Source organism: Oncorhynchus clarkii, chromosome 1 (genome assembly GCF_045791955.1).
Source record: "Oncorhynchus clarkii lewisi isolate Uvic-CL-2024 chromosome 1, UVic_Ocla_1.0, whole genome shotgun sequence".
NCBI classification, from domain to species: domain Eukaryota; kingdom Metazoa; phylum Chordata; class Actinopteri; order Salmoniformes; family Salmonidae; genus Oncorhynchus; species Oncorhynchus clarkii.
In genome coordinates, this window is record NC_092147.1 from 82,455,794 (window position 1) to 82,467,821 (window position 12,028).

The window sequence follows — 12,028 nt, forward strand, 5'->3', positions numbered from 1 at the left end:
TTTTGTGGGCAGTGTGCATATAGCCTGTTTTGTCTTGAGAGCCAAGTCTGCCTCTCTCAATAGCAAGGCCATGCTCACTGAGTCTGAACGTAGTCAAAGCGTTTCTTAATTTTGGGTCAATCACAATGGTCAGGTATTCTGCCTCTGTGTACTCTCTGTTTAGGGCCAAACAGCATTCTAGTTTGCTCTGTTTTTTGTAATTCTTTCCAATGTGTCAAGTAATTCTCTTTTTGTTTTCTCATAATTTGGTTGGGTCTTATTGTGTTGTTGTCCTGGGGCTCTGTGGGGTCTGTTTGTGTTTGTGAAAAGAGCCCCAGGACCAGCTTGCTTAGGGGACTATTCTCTCTGTTGGTGATGGCTTTGCTATGGAAGGTTTGGGAATCACTTTCTTTTAGGTGGTTGTAGAATTTAACGGCTCTTTTCTGGATTTTGATAATTAGCAGGTATTGGGCAAATTCTGCTCTGCATGCATTATTTGGTGTTTTACATTGTACACTGAGGATATTTTTGCTGAATTCTGCATGCAGAGTCTCAATTTGGTGTTTGTCCCATTTTGTGATTTATTGGTTGGTGAGCGGACCCCAGACCTTACAACCATAAATGGCAATGGTTTCTTTAGCTGATTCAAGATTTTTTAGCCAGATCCTAATTGGTATGTCAAATTTTATGTTCCATTTGATGCCATAGAAGGCCCTTCTTCCCTTGTCTCTCAGATAGTTCACATATTTGTGGAAGTTACCTGTGGTGCTGATGTTTAGGCCAAGGTATGTATAGTTTGTGTGCTCTAGGGCAATGGTGTCTAGATAAAATATGTATTTGTGGTCCTGGCGACTGGAACTTTTGGAAAAACATTATTTTGGTTTTACTGAGATTTACTGTCAGGGCCCAGGTCTGGCAGAATCTGAGCAGAAGATCTAGGTGCTGCTGTAGGCCCTCCTTGGTAGGTGACCGAAGCACCAGATCATCAGCAAACAGTAGACATTTGACTTCAGATTCTAGTAGGGTGAGGCTGGGTGCTGCAGACGTTTCTAGTTTCCTTGCCAATTTGTTGATATATATGTTGAAAAGGGTGGGGCTTAAGCTGCATCCCTGTCTCACCCCACGGCCCTGTGGGAAGAAATGTGTCTGTTTTTTTGCCTATTTCAACCGCACACTTGTTGTTTGTGTACATGGATTTTTATAATGTTGTATGTTTGTCCCCCGACACCACTTTCCATCAATTTGTATAGCAGACCCTCATGCCAAATAGAGTCAAAGGATTTTTTTAAATGAACAAAGCCTGAACCTTTGTTTTGGTTTGTTTGTTTGTCAATGTCAGGGTCGTGTGTATAGGTGGCATGGAAGTCAGGCGCATGAGAATCAAACTGAATGTAATGGAGTTATTTAATAACAATAAACGAAACATAACTCCAACACTAAATGTAACAATAAAACAAAGTGGGTACGAGGACCCGTCGTGCACCAATACAAACAACACAACACTAAATAACAAACAATCTCTGACGAATACGACCTTTATCCCACAGTAATTATTGGGGTCAAATTTGTCTCCTCTTTTGTGGATTGGGGAATTCAGTTATTTGTTCCAAATATTGGGGAAGATGCCTGAGCTAAGGATGATGTTAAAGAGTTTTAGTATAGCCAATTGGAATTTGTTGTCTGTATATTTTATCATTTCATTGAGGATACCATCAACACCAAAGGCCTTTTTAAGTTGGAGGGTTTTTATTTTGTCCTGTAACTCATTCAATGTAATTGGAGAATCCAGTGGGTTCTGGAAGTCTTTAATAGTTGATTCTAAGATTTGTATTTGATCATGTTTTTGCTGTTTGTTCTTTGTTATAGAGCCACAAAGATTGGAGAAGTGGTTTATCCACACATCTCTGTTTCGGATAGGTAACTCTTAATTTTGTTGCTTGTTTAGTGTTTTCCAATTTTCCCAGAAGTGGTTAGAGTCTATGGATTCTTCAATTACATTGAGCTGATTTCTGACACGCTGTTCCTTCTTTTTCCATAGTATATTTCTCTCTCTCATTTATACACCTCTCTGATCACCCTCACCCCTCCTCCTCTTCTTTCCTTCCTCACCCCTCCTCCTCTTCTCCCCTGTCCTCTGCTCCCCTTCCTCACCCACCACCTCATTATAATCCTCACCTCTCTCTATCTCCCCCTTTCCCCTCTCCTCTCCATGCACCTCTCTTACCCTCTCATCTCCCACCTGTCTCGTTTCTCTCCTCCTCCACCCTCCCATCATTCCCATGGGTCATTTCATCCAGGGTTTTAATCACAGTACTGCTCATAGAATTCACAGCAGATGGAGTGCAGCCGCTGCATTCTCCCCAATGGCGTCTCCGTGCATTCTACTTCATTAGGCTAGGGTGATGAGGCCAGGGCAGACAGACTGAGATCCTGCCTGAGTCCAAATTACACCCTATTCCTTATGTAGTGCACTACATTTGACCAGGGCCCATATGACTTTGGTCAAAAGTAGTGCACTAAATAGGGACTAGGTTGTCATTTGGGAAGCAGTCTAAGTGCATATTCACAGGACTGACGATGAGGGTTATGAGCAGGACTCTCGTTCCGTTTTGAACCTCAGCAGTTATGGTTTTAAAACTGTTCATTTATTCATCTGTGATTCTGCCAATGCGCATAGCATATATTTTCTGCTGCATTTGCAGTTACAGAGTGTGTGTGTGTGTGTGTGTGTGTGTGTGTGTGTGTGTGTGTGTGTGTGTGTGTGTGTGTGTGTGTGTGTGTTTGTGCATGTGCACCAACTAAAAAAAGTTATTACCTTGGGCAGTCACTTGGACTTGTGTAAGAGTGCGTATATTTGATCATATAGCTTGGGACTCAGTTCCATACAGCACTTAGTGGGGCAGTGTCTCATTTTGACCTATACTCAATCCTCTGCTGCTGAGGCTGTATGTTGTTCAGTGGTTGTAATGGGACTGTGACAATACACTGAATAGATTATGTTGAACGAATTATAAATGTGGTATGCACAATTTGCATATTTTCTCCAGTGACTGGAGACGTACTCTATCCCAATGACTGCCTGGCCGGCGGCTGTAGCTGCTGTACCGTATGGACTGGCTGTGTGTGTGTGTGTGTGTGTGTGCACATCTACAGTATGTGCTGTGTATTCCCCTGTGGCAGTTTTGTGAACAGGCATGGGGGTCTGTGTGTGTGTGTGTGTGTGTGTGTGTGTGTGTGTGTGTGTGTGTGTGTGTGTGTGTGTGTGTGTGTGTGTGTGTGTGTGTGTGTGTGTGTGTGTACAGTATGTGATGTGTATGGAGAACAGGCGTGGGGGTCTGCATAGGGGGTACACTGAGGGACAAACTAAAAGTCACAGCTGAGAGACTCTTTTAATAGTGACTAAAACAAGAGAGAGAGATTGGACATATTTAAAGACCAAACAAATCCTGGTAATGAACGATAATGTTGTGAGAATATTGTTCCATTTTCATATAATATGGTGATACCTGTAGCTAAACCTCCAGTATGTTCCGGACCTTCATTTATCCACTTCTTTCAGATCTGTGAACACACATGTCATATATCCTCTAGTGGAAGGAACAAGGGACCGAGCCAGATGAAATGGGCCTCTCATATCGTATGATCCACACGTTCTCTGCCTTAATGCAGGGCATACACTACACATTATTGCCATCCCAAACGCATTTTCATGATCTGGGGGAAATCCTATGAACTTGGGCTAGGATTAGTAAGCCGGGACTCGCGTAGTTTGACCGGCTCAAGGTCACACCGATGATGGCTGTTCTGTTGTCCAGACCCCTTGTCGGATGTCCCTTTAATTCTCTGACATGTCAGACATTTTGGTTGTGCATCTTGTAGTATGAGCAGTGCTACGAAGTGATTTGGTAAGGAATGCTGATTGGTGGAGTTCATTTTACATGGCCTGGTGCCGCGATGGGCGGAGTTTTCTCATTATAAACCATTCCATTGATCCTTAAGCATCATCGCCACCCACCCGGGGCACCTGGCCATGCAAAATGAACTCCACTGCCTCCTACCATGACAGAAACCAAAAATATAATTTCCTATAATCCACATTCTATGCCTCAGTGTAAGGGAACCTGTCCTCCTCTTCTGAGGAGGAGAAGAGAGAAGGATCGGAGGACCAAAACGCAGTGTGGTAAGTGTCCATAATGTTTATTTTAAAACATAAACTGAACACTACGAAATACAAAACAATAAACGTGAAATGAACGAAACAGTCCCGTGTGGCGACTGACACGGAAGACAAACACCCACAACCCAAAACTGAAACCCAGGCTACCTAAGTATGATTCTCAATCAGAGACAACAATTGACAGCTGCCTCTGATTGAGAACCATCCTAGGCCGAACTCAAAAATCAACATAGAAAAACAAACATAGACTGCCCACCCAACTCACGCCCTGACCATACTAAAACAACAGAACTATGGTCAGAACGTGACACTCAGTCTCTTTTGTGAGGTTTCTGAACATAATAACTAATGCGACAACTGAGAAACGCAGAGCAGGATAAACTAGAGAAGAACAAGTGTAATGTGAGCACCCATGTTCTGAGGTTGAGGATGGACAAGGAAATCGGGAAATGTTGTTAACATTTTATAAGTCGTGTAGTGTATGCCTAGCATACGGCTCTTCATCCATTTGACCTGGGTCTAGATCTGCTCGTCACCTGACCTTTGACCCTGTTACTGTAGCTCTTCTGTCCACAACGGTAAACAAGTTCCTGAATTACAGAGAGATTCTGAAATTCCCAAGAGTTTTCAGTCCAACATTCACAAGATTAACTCAAATGAACCACTGAAAACATGTAGTAGATGTGCCAAATGCCTTCTTCCCAAGTCAAGTGTTATTTTATTCAAGTATAAGTCACAAGCTACACTGTTACATAACTTGAGTATACAGTACTTCATGCTGTTTAATGTATGTTTAATTCACCATGGGAAAATGACATTATTACATAACCTAAACAATGACTGGAATGTGGTCGCTACACATCAAAACAACCCCAAAAACATAACAAAGAAAAAATAAACTATGTTATCGTCCTATAGGCTCATTAACCCGGACAGACGTCATCGTCATGTATCCAATTAGACGGTCAGTTCTTCTCTTGACAGTTCCTGGTCGGAGTGGTGTGTGTGTGTGTGTGTCCATACATGTGTGTAAATATGTGTGTGTGTTTGTGTGTGTGTGCATGCGTAGTGTGTGTGTTCAGACCCTTTGCTATGAGACCCAAAATTGATTCCATTGATCATTCTTGAGATGTTTCTACAACTTGATTGGAGTCCACCTGTGGTAAAGTCAATTGATTGAAATGCAGAAAGGCACACACCTGTCTATATAAGGTCACATCAGAGAGCAGTTCATATCAGAGAAAAAAACAACACATGAGGTCGAAGGAATTGTCCTTAGAGCTCAGAGTCAGGATTGTGTCAAGGCACAGATCTGGGGAAGGGTACCAAAACATTACTGCAGCATTGAAGGTCCCCAAAAACACAGTGGCCTCCATCGTTTTTAAATGGAAGAAGATTGGAACCACCAAGACTCTCCCTAGAGCTGGCCTCCCGGCCAAATGGAGAAATCGTGGGAGGAGCGCCTTGGTCAGGGAGGTGACCAAGAATCCAATGGTCACTCTGACAGAGCTCCAGAGTTCCACTGTGGAGATGGGAGAACCTTCCATGTGTGTGTCGGGCAGTTATTTGCATATTTCAGATAATTGGGGAGCATCACAGCGTGAAACAAGCATTCTCAGCCTCATGCAGCACTGGGCTCATACAATATTGAATCTTTTGTCCACTGCAGACTCTCTGCATGGCTGGGAATAGAATAGAAGGGAGAGAACTGGGGCAGAAAACTCTTAACTCCATTCCGGAGTTCTATTCTAGAACACTGCTGTTCTGTTGTCCTGTTTGTTCATAGATGTTCACTACTCTTTAATTTGGATAATGACGTCTGTTTTGTAAAGAGCCAGTGTGTGTGGATCATACTGTACAGTATGTCCTAATCCTGTGAAATATACTGTTATTGTTCTCTGAAAGAGAATCATCAAGGATTCAGAGCAGTGATGGGCAACTGACGGCCGGGTCGCGGATCAATTTCCAAAAATGCAAAAAAATATATATATATTTTTTAGGAAATCAGTCAGGGTCTCAACTTAATTTAAATGTTTTATTGTGCATCAGCAGTTTGTTTTGCCAGTCACTGACTGTTAACAATTTTTTTCCCCTAGGGCCCTCAAAAGCCTGACTGCATGTGTGGGTATTGCTCTCCCTCTCTGGCGCTAAAGGGTGCCAGGCTACCCTTCTTACGCACACCTGTCACCATCATTATGCGCAGCAGAGCTCATTGGACTCACCTGAACTCCTTCCCAATTTATGTCTGCTTCCCCGTTTGTTCCCTGTGTCAGCATTGACGTCGTTATGTGTTCATGTCCAGACGCTGTCCTGTCCTGTTCCATGTCCGTTGCCATTAAATGTTCACTCCCTGTACCTGCTTCTCGTCTCTACCAGCGCCGACCCTTACAGGTATGGTTGTGGGTACACAGACCTGCAAGCCACTGCGGCCCCTAATTATTTTGTGGCACCCAACCTCACCATAGTTGCCCATCCCTGATCCAGAGAAATGAACAACCTATGAGTGAGATCTGGATGGCTTGGGAACTACAGTTGAAGTCGGAAGTTTACATACACTCAATTAGTATTCGGTAGCATTGCCTTTAAATTGTTTAACTTGGGTCAAACGTTTCAGGTAGCCTTCCACAAGCTTCCCACAATAAGTTGGGTGAATTTTGTCCCATTCTTCCTGGCAGAGCTGGTGTAACTGAATCAGGTTTGTCGGCCTCCTTGCTTGCACACGCTTTTTCAGTTTTCTATGGGACAAAGGGGCTTTGTGATGGGGCTTTGTGGCTTTGTGATGGCCACTCCAATACCTTGACTTTGTTGTCCTTAAGCCATTTTGCCACAACTTTGGAAGTATGCTTGGGGTCATTGTCCATTTGGAAGACCCATTTGCGACCAAGCTTTACCTTTACCGTTTTAACTTCCTGACTGATGTCTTGAGATGTTGCTTCAATAAAGCACCCCCACAACATGATGCTGCCACCCCCGTGCTTCACGGTTGGGATGGTGTTCTTCGGCTGCTTGCAAGCCTCCCCCTTTTTCCTCCACACACAACGATGGTCATTATGGCTAAACAGTTATATTTTTGTTTCATCAGACCAGAGGACATTTCTCCAAAAAGTACGATCTTTATCCCCATGTGCAGTTGCAAACCGTAGTCTGTCTTTTTAATGGCGGGTTTGGAGCAGTGGCTTTTTCCTTGCTGAGCGCCTTTCAGGTTATGTCGATATAGGACTTGTTTTACTGTGGATATCGATACTTTTGTACCTGTTTCCTCCAGCATTTCACAATGTCCTCTGTTGTTCTGGGATTGATTTGCACTTTTCGCACCAAAGTACGTTCATCTCTTGGAGACAGAACGCGTCTCCTTCCTGAGCGGTATGTTGGCTGCGTGGTCCCATGGTGTTTATATTTGCGTACTATTTTTTGTACAGGTGAACGTGGTACCTTCAGGCGTTTGGAAATTGCTCCCAAGGATGAACCAGACTTGTGGAGGTCTACAATATATTTTTTTAGGTCTTCTTTTGAGGCACTGAGTTTGAAGGTAGGCCTTGAAATACATCCACAGGTACACCTCCAATTGACTCAAATGATGTCAATTAGCCTATCAGAAATTTTCCAAGCTGTTTAAATGCACAGTCAACTTAGTGTATGTAATCTTCTGACCCACTGGAATTGTGATACAGTGAGTTATAAGTTAAACAATCTTTCTGTAAATAATTGTTGGAAAAACTTATTGTGTCATGCACAAAGTAGATGTCCTAAGCGACTTGCCAAAACTATAGTTTGTTAACAAGAAATTTGTGGAGTGGTTGAATAACTAGTTTTAATGACTCCAACCTAAGTGTATGTACACTTCTGACTTCAACTGAATATGCGCCACTGCACTTGATCATGAATATACTATTTTGATGGAGTTTTGGATCTAGAGAAGTGTTTTACAATGTGCAGACAGCATCCTGCAGTACATTGATTTAAGAAATGGAGTGCATCAATCACCTGCCTTCACTCTTAGTTTAAGATGCTGCAACCTGGACTCAGGGGTAGACATAACACAGGGAATGTAAGTCCGGGCACTCCAATTACTATGATATGTTATGTTTCATATGGTATGTATTAATTTTGTATGATATATTACGAATTATAATTCGTACGACATGTTACAAATTGCAATTCATACAATATGTTATGAATCTGCTAAACATATGATATGCTACAAATTCCAATTTGTTGTGGCTAACGTTAGCTAGGCTAGGGGTTAGGGGTTTCTCTTAAAAAAAAAAAGTTTTTCTTATGAAGACCTAAACAGCATTTGATGTGTGAACAATGTGGTTTGTTGTGAATTTCAAAAACACAAAACTATAATTATAATCATAAAGGGAGGTGCCCCATCAGCTTTGCTGCACTTTTCTTCACACAAATTCTCTCTCTCTCTCTCTCTCTCTCTCTCTCTCTCTCTCTCTCTCTCTCTCTCTCTCTCTCTGTCTCTCTCTCTCTCTCTCTCTCTCTCTCTCTCTCTCTCTCTCTCTCTCTCTCTCTCTCTCTCTCTCTCTCTCTCTCTCTCTCTCTCTCTCTCTCTCTCTCTCTCTCTCTCTGTCTCTCTCTCTCTCTCTCTCTCAAATTCAAATTCAAATTCAAGCTGCTTTATTGGCATGAAAAACATTGTGTCAATATTGCCAAAGCAACAATGTATACAATATACATTGTAACAAAATTGTAAATGATAGCAAATAATAATATAAAATGGTACTAAATAATAATACAAAATTAAATACAAAAATAATAACAATAAAATGGTAACAGTCTACAGTAAACATTAATAATTATAGTAATAACAATAATGGTAATAATAAGTAAGTTACTGTTTACTATGCAGATGTTATTATTCAGTGTCCCTCAGGCTATGGCAGGAAAATACATATTTGGCTGCAAGAGGAGCCATTGCTCCTTCGTCCATGAGTATTCTTAGTTTTTCCTCTGGGTTCAATTTGTAAAAATGTGGAATATATGTAGTCATTTCTGTGAATAATGAATCTCTTTGTGAGGAATATTTATCACAGTAAAGGAGAAAGTGCATCTCTGTCTCTACCTCCCCTGTCATGCAGTGACCACATACACGCTCCTCTTTGGGTAGCCATGTCTTTTTATGTCTGCCGGTTTCTATTGCCAATCGGTGGTCACTCAGCCTGTACTTGGTAAGGATCTGTCTCTGCTTCGTATCTCTGACAGAGTAGAGATAATCAGCCAATTCATATTCTCTGTTTAGGGTCAGATAGCAATTTAGTCGGCTTTGGGATTTTGTTTCGTTTTTCCAGTATTGTAAATATGATTCCTTTGATTGGTTCATGATTTTGTTTATTGGAATTCTTTCTTTTGAAGCAGTGCTGGTGTCAGCTTTGTTGGTGAGGTCCAACACCAGCTGACTGAGAGGGCTCGTTTCTGGGCTCAGCTCTTGGGCTTGAAGTGCTTTAAATTGCAGACTCGAATTTGGACTTGAATTTAGATGTAGCCAACATTTTAATGATCTTTTCTGTATTTTCATTATTACTGGAAAACGCCCCAATTCTGCCCTACATGCATTAGTTGGTGTATTTCTCTGGACTTGTAGAATTTTCCGACAGAATTCTGCATGTAGGGCTTCAATTGGATGTTTGTCCCACATTTTAAAATCCAGTTTATTGAGTGGCCCCCAAACCTCACTTCCATCAAGTGCTATTGGTAGGATTACACTGTCAAATATTTTAGTCCAAATTCTAATTGGGATGTTGATTTTGAATAATTTCATTTTTATTGCATACATTGCTCTGCGGGCTTTTTCTTTGAGTGCCTTCACTGCCATATTAAAGTTTCCCGATGCAGATATGGTCAGACCAAGGTAGGTGTAATTTTTTGTGTGTTCAATTAAGGTGTTGTTCAGGGTGAATTTACATTTGTGTTTCTGACATCTGTTTTTTTTTTGGAAAATCATGATTTTAGTTTTTTGGAAATTTACTGCCAGGGCCCAATTATGGCAATATTGCTCCAGAATATTAATGTTTTGTTGAAGACCTTCTTTGGTTGGTGATATAAGTACCAAGTCATCAGCATATAGCAGGTATTTCACCTCTGTGTCAAATAGTGTGAGTCCTGGGGCTGGAGATTGGTCCAACATGTCTGCTAATTAATTGATATAAATGTTGATATCTCTCTCTCTCTCTCTCTCTCTCTCTCTCTGTCTCTCTGTCTCTGTCTCTCTCTCTCTCTCTCTCTCTCTCTCTCTCTCTCTCTCTCTCTCTCTCGCTCTCTCTCTCTCTCTCTCTCTCTCTCTCTCTCTCTGTCTCTCTCTCTCTCTCTCTCTCTCTCTCTCTCTCTCTCTCTGCTAAGTAAAGTTCAATTAAAACAGAAGTCATTCTACTGTATGTATCTTTACATTTCTCAGAATCTGAATCACTTCATAACCAATAAGCACTCACTAAACTGTCACAAGTGATTAGCACCAAATAACTCTCAACCTGTAATTTGTAGAATCTTAATTTCTTTCGCACCTTCATTTTCCGCTCCCAGAGCTTAAAACGAAGCACAGAGGATTACTGAAACCACAACTTCAAAAGCTCCTCATTATAATCCTTTATTATTGATACGGGAAAGTTGGGTGAGTAAATGTGGCAGTAATTAGTAAGAAAGGAGCGCGATAAGGGACTATGGCAACGTCACAAAGGATTTAACAAACTCTGTATGCTAAACCGACACTAACAGTCATTTTTTTTTGCTATGTTAGTTAAATAACATTTTTAAAACATTAGGCTATAAAGAGGATCTTATGGCTCCCACCACTTCTAGTGACAGTATCCTGTGTGCTAAATAGGCTTAGATTGATAGTGCCTCAGTATTGAACACACCACATGCGTGAGCACATGCATGGACACACACACTTAAAACTAGTAGTGGGGCCACAGTGAGTGTTTAGTCATATATAATATACTGTATGCCATTCAGCAGACACTTTTATCCAAAGTGACATACAGTCATGTGGGCAGCCCCTGGGATTTGAACCCACAATCCTGGCATTGCAAGTACCATGCTCTACCAACTGAGCCAGTAGATTAGTCTTGGTTGGGCTCTTTGTGGAATGAGAGGGGCATTGTGGGCATAATTTAGGTACTTGGCTGCTTAATACTGTCCTCAGTCTGGTCTGGGCTTAACATTCACTGTACCACAAAGCACCTGTCCTACCATCCTGGGTCTGTGGGTGTGAGTGGGTGTGTATTTGCATCTAATCTATGCGTTCCTGTGTGTGTGTGTGTGTGTGTGTGTGTGTGTGTGTGTGTGTGTGTGTGTGTGTGTGTGTGTGTGTGTGTGTGTGTGTGTGTGTGCGTCTGCATCTGGGTGTGTGACAAAAGTCATCTCATCCACAGGATTAAGAGAGTTGTTAGACTGGAGCCTCATTAAGTCTTCTTTTGATCTCTTTATTCACACACACACACACACACACACACACACACACACACACACACACACACACACACACACACGCACACACACACACACACACACGCACGCACACACACACACACACGCACACAACATGGGTCCAGATGAGAGGACAGAAAATGTAAAGTATGAAAAAGTATATGACCTTGCTGATAATTCAACCAACTTTAATCTTAACAACAGTACATGATGTAACAGAGAACATCAGTATGGATGATAAGGTCAAAAATAACAACATCCCACTCAGGTTGACACTAATCACCACACAAACACCCCATGGTCACGTTACATATATACATGCAACCTGTGTGCGAGTCCTGAGTACGGTGCCATTCCGGGCGTATGCCTGTATGTTCCTCCCAGGTGTCCACAGTAAATGTGACGGTATGATGGCAGACATGATAGAGAAATACTGTA